A 12,970-nucleotide genomic window follows, 5' to 3' on the forward strand; every position below is an offset into this window, starting at 1 on the left:
CTTTATTTTATCTTAGAAGTAAACCATCAGCAGTGAGGCTTTTACAATAACAGTGTTATGATCAATGTTGTAGTCTCAGGTGTTAATGCTTCATTTACCTTTAAAAGCAGAAGTAATAACCCAGAAAGATCAATATTATAAGCTCTTTACTTGGTGTTAAATTACTGTGGATTCATTGAATTATTATATTACAGGATTTTTCAGTGACATTAACGTAAAAAGCAAATAAATGTTATTTAGAATGGTATATCCTATTTCCCTACTCTTGGAACTTTGTAGTTACCTATTAAAGACAGTTTATAATAAGATGTATAGAACTCAGATATCATTCTCCTAATTTATAGTGACTTATAATAAAAAAAGAGAAAAGTTGTAAAAAGTAATTCAAAATAGTAAACTGTCATTAAATAGGTATTATTATTAATAATTTTTATAACTCCAATTAATAATTTATACATCCATATAACAATATGGACTAATTGTCCAAGAGAAAAACAATACTATAATTAGGCTATAGATACCCAAGTGATAGGAAGTATTTGATATTTCTTCTGAACTAGTACCAAAATAAGACTCTCAGTTTTCAAATATATTCAGCCAGTATATACATATGATCCCACTGATGACATTTTAATTAGCTCTTTTTTGATATTCTTGAATTTTCACATTTACATTAATTCCTTTGCCATGAATGGGATGAATGGGTGGTGAAAACTTCAGGTTTTTTTCAATGTTTCCTCAAAGTAAGACAGTTATACCAATATATTTGCTTTATTGGTTTTATCACATTACATCTATATTATTTTCTGTAATAGAATTAATTGTATTCTTATAGTCCTCCTTTATCAGACTGTATCTTACTGATAGTGCAAAACCCTATTAACTAAGATTGTATAATATACATAAGGTGTAAATGTATTTTTCTATTTTATATTTAATAATTTCACCAGTTATAACGTATACTCAGTGGAAACCAAGTTTTCTTCTCTTTCTGTAATAGTTTTTAGTGAATCTATCCTAAATTCGAAAGATTTTAATAATAGTGTACTATGTTTACATAGTGCTTTAAATTTTTGCAAGTCATTTCAATGCTTATAAACATATATGGTGATAACAATGAACATTTGTCATCATTTTACAGATGAAGCTAAGATTAAGAGAAGTGACTTACATAATATTACACAGATAGCAACTGGTCCTGCCAATCAAATACTAAAAATTTTCTACTGCCTATTTCATTCTTTCTGTACACACTGCCTCAGCCTTAGTCTAATCAAGTAACTTTCCTTGTTCAATCCATAAATGAGCTATAATTATATCTTTCCAAGATATTTGTTCAGTATTAGAAGTTGTAATCCCTTATTGGGGTGATCACTTCATAAGGTATATAAATGTCTAATCACTATGTTGTACAGCTGAAACTAATATAATATTGTATGTCACCTGTAATTGAAAAATAAATTTTAAAAAATTAAGAAAAAAGAAAATAATGACAATGTGCAAAAAGATTGTTACACAGATTTCATAATAGAATTTTCTAATGTAGTAAAATATTAGAGCTAAAAATTTAAACAAAAGGGGGTTAGTTAAATCAAGTAAATGTGTACAGTGGACCATTATGAAGCTTTATAATTTGTTCTGTAAAAGAGTATTTAATGTCTTGGAAAGTTGTCAAACATTATTGTTAAGTTTAAGAAAAAGGTTTTGAAACAGACTGATACTAGTCTAGCAAGAAAAATAAATGCCATATATATATGAATGAGTGGGATTAGAAAGTTGTATTATTAGTAGTAGAATAATCAATTAACTCAGAGGTCGATTATACATAAGAGAAAGGCTTCTGTCCTCCTTTTAAATTCAGTGTGGATATGCAATAAACCCGGACTGAATTAGCCAATGCTCTTGATTGGTTTTGCAATGTGGTCTCTCTTAGGACCTAATAACAGATTAAACCCTTTTAAGAGTGTTTAATTAAATCTCTTAATACAAGATAAGCAATTCTTTTTTAATATACCACAATTCATCCTTTTTAATGGGCATTTGGATTGTTTCCAGTTTTTGACTATTCTGAATAAAGCTGTTTCAAACGTTTTTGTGTATACCTTTTCATGAATATATACATTTATTCCTTCTGGGTATATTTCTAGGGGTGGAATTCCTGGACTAAGATATCAATATATTGAACATTAATAGATATTGCCTAATGGTGTTATCAGTGTTTTCAGATTTTAGCCATAAGTGTGTAGTGATATCTCATTGTTTTAATTTGCAAATATTTTCTCCCAGTCTGTGGCTTGTCTTCTCATTGTCTTAATATTGTCTTTTGCAGAACAGAAGTTTTTATTTTTGTTTTTTCTTGTTTTTTTAATAAGAGTCAATTTATCAATTATATCTTTCACGCCTTTGGTGTTATATCTAGAAAAAATCATTGTCACATCCAAGGTCATCTATGTTTTCTCCTATGTTATCTTCTAGTAGTTTTATAGTTTTGTGATTTACGCTTAGGTCTATAATCCATTTTGAGTTATTTATTTGTGTGTGTGAAGGATATAATGTCTATGTCTAGATTAACTTTTTTTGCATGCCAATGTTCAGTTGTTTCAGGACCATTTGTTGAAAAAATTGTATTCATTCCTTTGTATTGCCCTTGCTCCTTTGTTAAAGATCAGTTGACTATATTAATGTGGGTCCATTTCTGGAATATTATGGTCTAGTGATCAATTTGTCCATTCTTTTGCCAATACCACACTGTCTTGATTACTGTAGCTTTAAAGTACATCTTGAAGTTGAGTAGTGTCATTCCTCCAACTTCGTTCTTCAATATTGTATTGGCTATTTTTGGGTCTTTTACTGCTCCATATAAACTTTAGAATCATTTTGTTGCTATCCATAAAATAACTTGATGGGATTTGGATTGGGATTGCTTTGAATCTATAGATAAAAATGACAAGAACTGACATCTTGACAATATTGAGTTTTCCTATCAAAGAATATGAAAGGAACTCTCTCCATTTATCTAGCTCTTCTTTGATAGCTGTCATCAGAATTTTGTAATTTTATTCATATAATTCTTATGTTTTTTAGCTTTATAGTTAAGTATTTCGTTCATTTCCGTGCTAATGTAAATGATAATATGTATACGTGTGTTTACAATTGTATTTTTATTATTTCCGTGTTTCGAAACTGTTCATGACCAGCAGAGTGCTTTGTGGACTTTTTTTTTTTTTTTACGATAAATGAAAGTGTTTCTTTAAGAAAAAGGCACTCATTCCTTCAAATATGTAAGAAAGTTCCCTACTTCTCCCCTCTCTGTTCCTTGTAAAGTTTCAAACAGGTATCTTAGAAACATTCAGCAAAGCGAGCCTTAGCTTCCCTGACCCCTCCCCCCAGCAGCTGGGAAGAAGTTAACATTCTCCTTACAGGTCATTTGATCTTGAGGTCCTTCAAGGCAAATTCCAAACTCTTCATATCCCCGATGCTCATACCCTCATCCATGTGGGTAGTGCAGAGCACTTGGCCCTGCCCCAGTTGATGCTGTTCTTGTGCAGCGAATCTAGGCCCACCCCACCTGCTGCACGACCCTCTAAGCTCACCTTCTTACTGAGGTTCTGGAAGCCCTTGTGGGAGGTCAAGTCGTGCTGCAAGCTTTGCTTGAGAACATCCAGCAGCCCACTGAAACTCAGTGTCCCCACGGCCACATCCTAGGTAAATGGCACTGGGAAGAAATTGTGGCCCACAGCCACTAGACTTTCTGTGATGAAGTTCGGGGCCATCAGTGGCAGCATTTCAGAGGCCAGAGTCTCAACGGCCATCTTTGGCCAGGCACATAGTACTGCGGTGGCTGACCCAGGCCACATGGCTACCATTGGCTGAAAAGCAGACACCATGCACCCAAACACAGCTACTGCTGGACTCGAATATCAGCTGCCCAAAGGGCATCTTTGAGCACCATTGTGTGGGTGCCAGTCAATCTTCCACCTCCTTGATATAGGCTGAGAAGATCTGGCATTTGAAGTCACAGAAGCCTGTGTCCAGAGCACATTGTCGGGGTGCCAGTTCAAGCTGGGGACAATGGAGAAAATGGACTTATTGATGTGCTTGCCCACCCACCAGTCATTTTCCTGTTCAAAGTACCAGATGGAGATGAATGAGAGCATTGTCCACAGCAAACTTGTTCTCACTGGGAACCCAGCACACACAGGGAGCGGCCATATTGATTTGCAGGATGACAAGTGTGTGGCCCTTCAGTGTCCACACATAGGCACTGCAGTCTATGCCACATGTCATGATGCAGTTACTTTCATAGGCCCATTCAATGCTTGTCACCTATCCATTGTGCTCCTTGATGCACATGTGCTTGTTGAGGCAGATGGCAATCTACCACAGTCCTTGTTCCAGGCATGAACAGCTGATGGGCTCCACCAGGAAGCTATGGTAGGCCATGCCTTCTCAGCTTTTTGGGATGCCCTGGCCATGGACCAAGATAATTGATTCTTCAAATGTATTACAGTGTAGGCCTGATGTACAAATATTGCTCTGTGAATATAGAACACTTATTGAATTTCCCAGATAGTAGGATATTGAAATATGGTAAAATAAAAATGAATTATTTTAAATTATCATTTAAACATTTTAATAAATATTAAATTACTAAATAAATGCTACAAAAATACTGCCAATTGCTTAATATTCAGATGATAGGGTAGAAATGTAAATAATCTGGTGGTTTCGGACAGAAAAATCTAATTGAATTCCATGACTCTGAAAATAATGCTACCTCAGAACTGATTTATGACCTGAATGACTAGTCTACTATAAATTAGCCTTCATAAACAATAATCAGGTATCTTTCAAACATCTCTTCTTTCTATGTTACAATTGCAGATTTATTCTGATGAACTAAAAAAAGATAACCAGGAACTCTGGAGATCATAACTTTCTTGGAAATTACCCTGAATGGTGACACCACCAAAGAAAATTGTCTTTGTATAAATTCACTTGCTTGGAGTAGTGGGCAATCTATCACATCAAAATAATCTGTTTAAACCAGATGAAAAATAATCTCTCTTAAAGAGAGACTAAAAATAAAATAATAATACTCTGATACAGCAACCATATTGATGAATGTTTTCTCTCATTATATTCAATTGTGAATACCTGTAGCCCAAAGAACTTAAGTTTGAGAATTCAACTTTAACATTTCCTAAAGTTTCATAGATATTCAAAATTCACAGCCTGCTTATTGACCACCAAAAACAACAACAACAACAAAACTCTTTGATGTGGTGACTATATGTTTAAAATTCAGAATTGGTTTTATCAGATTAACCTTTCAAAATAAAGATTTCATTTCCAGGACTCATACTAGGTTGTCATGCTGGTTTTAAATAACAGTTTCAATAGAATCAGTTTTAAAAGTTGAATGCTATTATTCACAGTGGCCAGGACATGGAAGCAACTGAAGTGTCCTATGATAGATGATTGGCTAAAGAAGTTGTGGTACAAATATACAATGGAATATTACTCAGCCATAAGAAGAGATGAAATACTGCCATTTGTGACAATGTGGATGGACCTCAAGATAATCATGCTAAGTGAAATAAGCCAGACAGAAAAAGTTGAAAATCACATGATATAACTTATATGTGGGATATAAACGTAAAAGCAACAAATGAGCAGAGCAAACAAACTGAGACTGATGGACATGGACTATAGGCTAGTGGTTACCAGAGGACTGTAGACTAGTGGTTATTAGTGTGGGGGGCGGGGAGTAGAGGAGGTGGGAGGCAGATGAGGTAAAGGGGATCAAATATAGGGTTTAGGGGGAGGGCGAAGTGGGTAAAGGAGATCAAATATATGGTAGCTGAAGGAAACTGGACTTTGGGTAGTAAACACACAATAGAATATACAGATGGTAAATAACAACATACACCTGGAAATTATATAATTGTATTAACCAATGTTACCTCAATAAACGTAACGTAAAAATAAATAAATAAATAATTTGAAAATTTAAAAAAAATATAAAAAAAGTCGCATGCTTTGGTCGTATTGGGTGAGATGAAAAGATTAAAATGAAGTGAATGGCATTGAGCTGCTCCAAGGAGAAATGATGTCACTGGTTCTTCTCAGCTAGGGGCCTCTACAATCAATATCAGGCTATCACTTACAGATATTCACTAAATAGAATTTTCTATGTTTAAAAACTTCTATGCAGACACGTATTTTCCCTTCGAATAATTTTAACAGACTTCATTTCACACCCACAAGAATGTCTAAAATGAAAAAGTTAGATGATACCAAATGTTAATAATAAAGTGAAGAAACTGGAACTCTTATACTGCTTATTGGTGAAAGTATAAAGCTATTTAGCAGCATCTATAAAGCTGAAAATAAGAGTACCCTATGATACAGTAATGATGGAATATGTGTGTTGTGTGTGAACCCATATATGAACTCCTGTATATGTGTGTGTGTATTATCATGCTGTGTGTGTGTGTGTGTGTGTGTGTGTGTGTGTGTGTGTAGCCTTCAGATAGATGATAGATAGATCTAGATAGATAATCAGGAATGAGTGTATATGTCCACCAAAAGAAACAAAGACACACACATGAATTCTCATGGAAACACTATTCATAATAGCCCCCAAATGGAAACAACTCCAAAATTTATTAACAGTAGAATGAATAAATATTTTTGATATGTTCATAAAAGACTATTATAAAACAATGAAAAAGAACAAACTACTGCCACACACAAAAGTATGAATGAGTCTCACAGACATAATAGTGAATAAAAGAAGCCATACAAAAAAGACTACATACATTGTGATTATATTTAGATGAAGCTCAATAATAAGCAAATGAATATATGACAATAAATACCAAAATACAGCTTACCCCTTGGCAGTGTAGCAATATCTAAAACAGGGCAAAAAAAAAAAAAAAAAGGACTTCTGGGTTCTTTGACGATGCTCTAATTCTTGATCTGGGTGTTGGCATTATGAGTAAGGTGTGCTTCCCTTGTTGGCATTCCTATATGCCCATAAATTAGGAGTGCAGATTTGTGCACTCCTCTGTATGCATATTTCATTAAAAGAAAAAAAAATAACAACCTAAATTAATTACATCAGAGTTCATACCAGTAGCCATGACTGTTTCATCCTGCCACTCTTATGTATAATACTGCATTAAATATGATATAAAATATGATTGTGATCTTACAGTTTTCTCTATAAGCAGAGAAGTGGCTCACTGGTAACAAAAATGCAAATCCTAAAGATTTCTTTTTGCTTGCCTTTGATTTTTAGTACTTCTCACTTTCTAGTTGTCACCCCATTAATCCTCATAAATATACACATACTAAAGCCATCCAGTCCTAGCTGAATTATCATGATTTACATTTGCTTATTTTGTTTAAAGAACAATGCTGGTATTTTTAAATGAAGCCCCTCTTTATTGAATTTTAATATAAAATTCAGTTATCCCACTAATCAACTGAACTCAAGATGAAAACAAACACCCAACATTTAAAAAAAAAATCCTTGTATTTTGATTAATTTCATGTTCTTGTATTATGTACTGGTAGGGACACACATTCATTATGCCATGCAAACTATTATTATATCTGAATTGCTCTTTTATCCAAGTATAGATACAATCAGAGAGAAGCAGTGAACAATTTTATTAAAGTAAACACTATCCAAATGCCAAGTTTTCATTATGTAAATACAGTAGTGTTGTAGTAGTTTAATAAACAGGCAATGACTTTCACTAGAACATTATATTTTTACCCACATATACATCATTTTTAAAGTTTAAGAATAGGTTTCATAACCATAAAAAGCTGCCAGTTTGACATTTGCTTCTTTGCTATGAAGGACTTGATTACTCCCCTGCAAGAATATATTACAACATGTGTCCAGTGCTGCCAGATAGCCATGACAATATTTGAAGCTTTTCAAAGGAGAAAATAAAGCTATATTTGAGATTTGGACATCACAGCAAAATATTAAATCAAAGCTAATGTCCCTCAACCTGTTTTTTTTAACCCCAAACTGGATTGCCAGAAACATACTATAAATGCTTCCCATATCCTTAGGAGAAACTTGATGACATTTAGGAAGGAAAACCTACCAAGTGGTAACTGAAGATACTCTCACAGAAGTGAGGCCAATGAAGTAAAAAGAATGATTCAGAGGACAAATCACTGGAATTAAGAAATATTCATTATTGTGAATATGACCCTACTAAATCTGTCAAATGAAAATATAATAAAACCTCGATTATCCAGAATGATCAGTGAATGAACTACTCTAATTTAGGAAAATCTGATTGTCTCAGGATTAAACTAAAAATGGCTTTTGTTTCTAAACTTAAAATTAATCAAAAACAAGGCAAGTCTGGGAAACCATCTTATTTTATATGCACGTCACTGTCCACAGGTTTCAAATTATACGATTTGTACCATCGTTTAAAATTTTCCTCAAATTTTATGTCCCCTAAATTCATCTCCCTGAAAAATACATGCCTAAGTGAGTCAAATACAGAAATGTTTATCTACTATCCTGAATCACAAATAACTACACTGAAAAACTCACTATCAGTTTTTTATAAAGCATTTCCTTTACAAAATCCTTTTCCAGCTTACTTTAAGAGTTCTCATAAAGACACAATACTTCATCTTTTATTTTTCTAGGGATATCCTCACTACTATCTCCCACTCTAGAACATATGAAATTTACTCTTGTCAGAACCTGGGCTTTCAAGTCCCAAACTGGAAACTGGTCTAACTGGATGGCTCAAAGAATTTGCATTCTTGGTAACTGAAAAGAGTTCAAAATTCTAACTCATTACACAAAGTAGTTGGTGGTAATGAGTAAGCAAATGAATTAAGGCAGATTTGTCTTTAGCATCTTTCAAGATCATCAACTTACTTTTTCCTAAATGGTCGGCCCTGTACTGGTCATCCAGGATCTACATGCTCAGGGTTGCATATCCCATCCAGGCCTACCCTGAAGAATCTCTCAGCATTTTAACAGAGGCATTAATGTCTCGATCTTGGGATGAGAAATGGGGTGGGAGGGGAGTAATATTGAGAATTTGCGGGACCAAGCTAGTTCATAGGGGGGAAATATTTTTGGCTGAATGAGGACCTTTTGGTACTCTTTGAAACCTACCACAAAGGGTATGGTGAAAGAATGCTTAATTTAAACAGGGATGATAAAAAATGAATTGTATATGATGACTGGTGAGATAAAGAAAACCAGGCAAAGAAGTTGAGTAAACACACCAAGAAATATAAAAAAAAATCTCTCTTTATAAAAGTAGGAAGCTAAACCAAAATGGCACCATTTTTTGTACCTAACCCATCTATGGTATAAAAAAAAGCAAACACAGGTATCATAATTCCAAAAACATATTGAAGATAGTCTCACTTAATTCATCATGAGATCCATTTCATATGATTGAGCTTGGACTTATAATACTGATGTTGGGCACGTAGTACATGCTCAATAAATGTAAACTATTATTTTAAATGTCAAATAATTTCATCAGTTAAATTATTTTAATAGTGATATATATTTGAAAGAATACTGATCTCCCCATTTGAAAGAGTAGATAAAATAGTTTTTCCCTCAGACTAAATAACAAAATTTATCTCTACAACCAAAGAAAAGGGGCCAAAATACTCAAAAAATAAGATCGTTTTATATTTTTATAATAATATTTGTATCTAGTTAACATAAAAAGTACATTTTAATGAGAAATTAGTGTAATTTGCCAATGACAAATTATATTGACACTATAATACATATCCCATTGTTTGAAGAAAAAATAAGTAAATCGTTTTTCACATACAACTTATGATGAATACAGACACATTAGAAACACAGAGTATGCATACATACAACTTCTTGACTTGGAAGATTTGGCTTCTCTTTTCTTCTAAGTCCATTTGTCAGAACACCAAAGAAAGAAAGAAAAATTAGAATCCCAGATGGACTTGATTTTGTAAAGAAATTTGGACCTCATTTTACCAGCATTTTTCTTTTGCAAAAATTGCTTTACATGAAAAATGTATAAAAGTTATGCGATTCCAGACTGAGACTTTAATCTCTAGTCATTTCCATAAGGAAAGAGTAGATCAGAGAGTATAATTTTCTCTTATCATACAGCTCATCTCCTGTGTTGACAAAAGAAATCCTCCTGTTAGTTTTTCTCAGACAAATGTGACCTCAACCTGATATGACAATTTATTTTTTCAGCTGTGTAACACCATAAAACCAAATGCTTTTTAAGCTGCATTATACCAATTCATGAACTGTTTGCATTGATAGCTACAAGCTTCTAGACATTTAAAAGCCCATTTTTTGTTCATTGCTAGATTTAAGTCACCTAACTGATTAATTTTAATTGAATTATAAATAACATATCACTTGATCATTTCATATATTCAAAACTGCCTTCATCTTTATAGAGGTCTCAGGAAAACTTTTGAAATGTTCTGAAAGAAATACCAATTCTGACTTTCCCAGGGCTCTGCCTTCTTATGTCCATATTCAATATGTGTATTTTTTAAACCAGGCAGACATCTAGTATGATATTTCTCAGAGAGGGAGGAGAATTGTGCTTGCTCCTTTCTGAAAATATGAATATTCATCTGTTAAAACAATTTGAAGACTGGAGTCTTTGGCATCCTGTTTAATACTTGCTAGTCGAAGAATTTTGTGCCATAGTTCTGGATTTATAGCCCTCATTTAATCATCATGGTATTCAAAACTCTAGTTTTAAATATCCACCACACAGATACAAGTAACAAAAAGAGACAGAGTATAGCTATTGTTCCTTCAAAGAAAAGCAATAAACCATTCTGCTTTCTCTCCTTCATGTTCTTTAATTCATTTCATTTCATTTTAACTACCCAGAACAATTTCACCAACCATTAGCCTGGAATGAAACCTTACAAAGGCTGATTGTTGTTATCGAGATGGGCTGAACACTCACTCCCTCCTCCTTCGTTTCATACGTTTTGGGACAAATAGGATACTTTATAGCTTTAGACTTGTTTTTTTCAATGGACAAATCTTGTGAAGCAATAAATAGAAAAATTTAAGATCTAGATTCAAAAGCTTCAAAATAATATCTACTAATTAGTATTTTGTGTCACATTTTGTAAATTAAGACTCCCTTTATGCAAAAAAGAAATAACAAGGGGAAAATATCTTTGGTAAATTCTAAAACTAGGTAACTCCCAATCTGAATCTGAAATAAAAACATCCAACTAATTGCCAGAGACATGAAAATAAGCTAGTTAAAAAAAATAATTAAACAATACGAGTGTCCTAATGTAGCAATAGGGGAGGGCGAGTATTTTGCAATACTGAACTGAAACAAAATTGCAATAAAATTACTTATTAGAACTTTAATCCAAAATTATAAACCTAAATTCACTACACTTCTAGATGCAGGTGATCAGAATATTTGGAAATACAAATTAGCTCTCATTTTAGAGTGTCCATAGATTTTTTAAGAGAGTGCATGCAAAATTCATAATATTATTAGAAAAATATTAAAGCTGGAGCTCACTAGAAAGTGAAGAGTAAGTTATCTCTGAATATATTAACAAAGAACATTTCCATTCCCCGTCAGTACTGTCAGCTCTAACCCATCATTCAGAACTTCAATGAAGGCTACTACCACATGCAGGAACTGACTTTCCAAGTATGGGGGTGGATGGTGGTAATTGAGCCTGGGGTTGCATTAAAACAACAAAGTAGCTTTGTTGAGTAAAGCACATTATTTGAAATGCCAATAACATGGGAACTCTTAGGCTTTCTTGAAGATCATTTATTTTCCTGTTATTAAACTGCAGAAAATGATTGCATATTAAATCATCATTTCAGAGACATGATTAACAGAATGCTGAACTAGTTGAAATCCAGTTGTACTAAACATTTAAGAAATTTTTCCTCTTCTAAGTGTTTTATTAATTGTATTAATTAATTAATATGTAAGAAAAAAATTCTAATTAAAAAAGTATTTTTTTTTAATTTTTTAATCATGAGCCATCTCACTTTTTAAGTTATTAAAAGACCATTAAAAGTAGAAAAATAAACATGGTTATTAACCTTACTCTGAAATATCTGGGTGATTTCGGTTATCTACTGGTATTTATACAATTTAGTGTAGAAGGTGCTGGTTTGTACAGAATGCACATGCATCGGTGTTAACAACCAGAGATGTGTAAAGTATATTTCTCAGATGAGAGATAGCACATTAACAAATAGAGGCACAAGAATTAAATTCCCATGAAACTTCTCAATATTTTTTTAATAGATGACCAAAATTTCACAAAAATGCACATGTTCTTAAATAAGTTACACTCATCATGAAATAAATGTGCACACCTAAGCCTGTTTTCAGTTCTTAAGTGAAAACAAAAATCCACAACAAACTTAGAAACTAACATTATTTCTAAACTACAGCTTTCCTTCCTCTGAGAAAGGGCAAAGACCAGATCAATATCCCCAAGACAACACAGAAACTACATTCCAAATATGAAGAGACCGATGGAGAAAGCTATAAAACTAGAATTTCAAAGAGAACCCTCTTTGATAAATGAAGAAACACCCTTCCATGTCATTAAGACATAAAAGCTACCCAGAGATACACCAAGGCCCTACTTCCTAAGAGATGGTCAGCATCTGGAAATGGGAATATCGGGCCAGCATTCAATGCTTTAGAATATGTGCAAAATGGAAGATAAATAACTACAGCCTTAACAGTCAAATGAACGGCAAAAGCCTATTTCTCCTTAAGGGTCAGGTCTATCTTTCCTGTTGGCAAGGAGACAAACTGTGATGTCCCTTTCTGTTTGGACCTTCCCTCGAAAACAGAAGTTGTCAGAATGATCCATGAGCTGAGAGTAATCTCGTCATTATAAAGACATTTCACAATTCTATTTTCTG

The 12,970-nt window shown here is 33.3% G+C and overlaps 1 protein-coding gene and 1 pseudogene across 1 annotated transcript in view; both read right to left on the minus strand.

The window, feature by feature from the left end:
* The window catches only part of DACH2 (dachshund family transcription factor 2), a 683,066-nt gene that overhangs the window by 592,300 nt on the left and 77,796 nt on the right, over positions 1–12,970 (minus strand). The window lies entirely within an intron of this gene.
* On the minus strand, positions 3,424–4,353 carry LOC120608140 (actin-related protein 2/3 complex subunit 1B-like; annotated as a pseudogene).

Source organism: Pteropus medius, unplaced genomic scaffold, assembly GCF_902729225.1.
Source record: "Pteropus medius unplaced genomic scaffold, Ma_sr-lr_union100, whole genome shotgun sequence".
Taxonomy (NCBI): Eukaryota; Metazoa; Chordata; class Mammalia; order Chiroptera; family Pteropodidae; genus Pteropus; species Pteropus medius.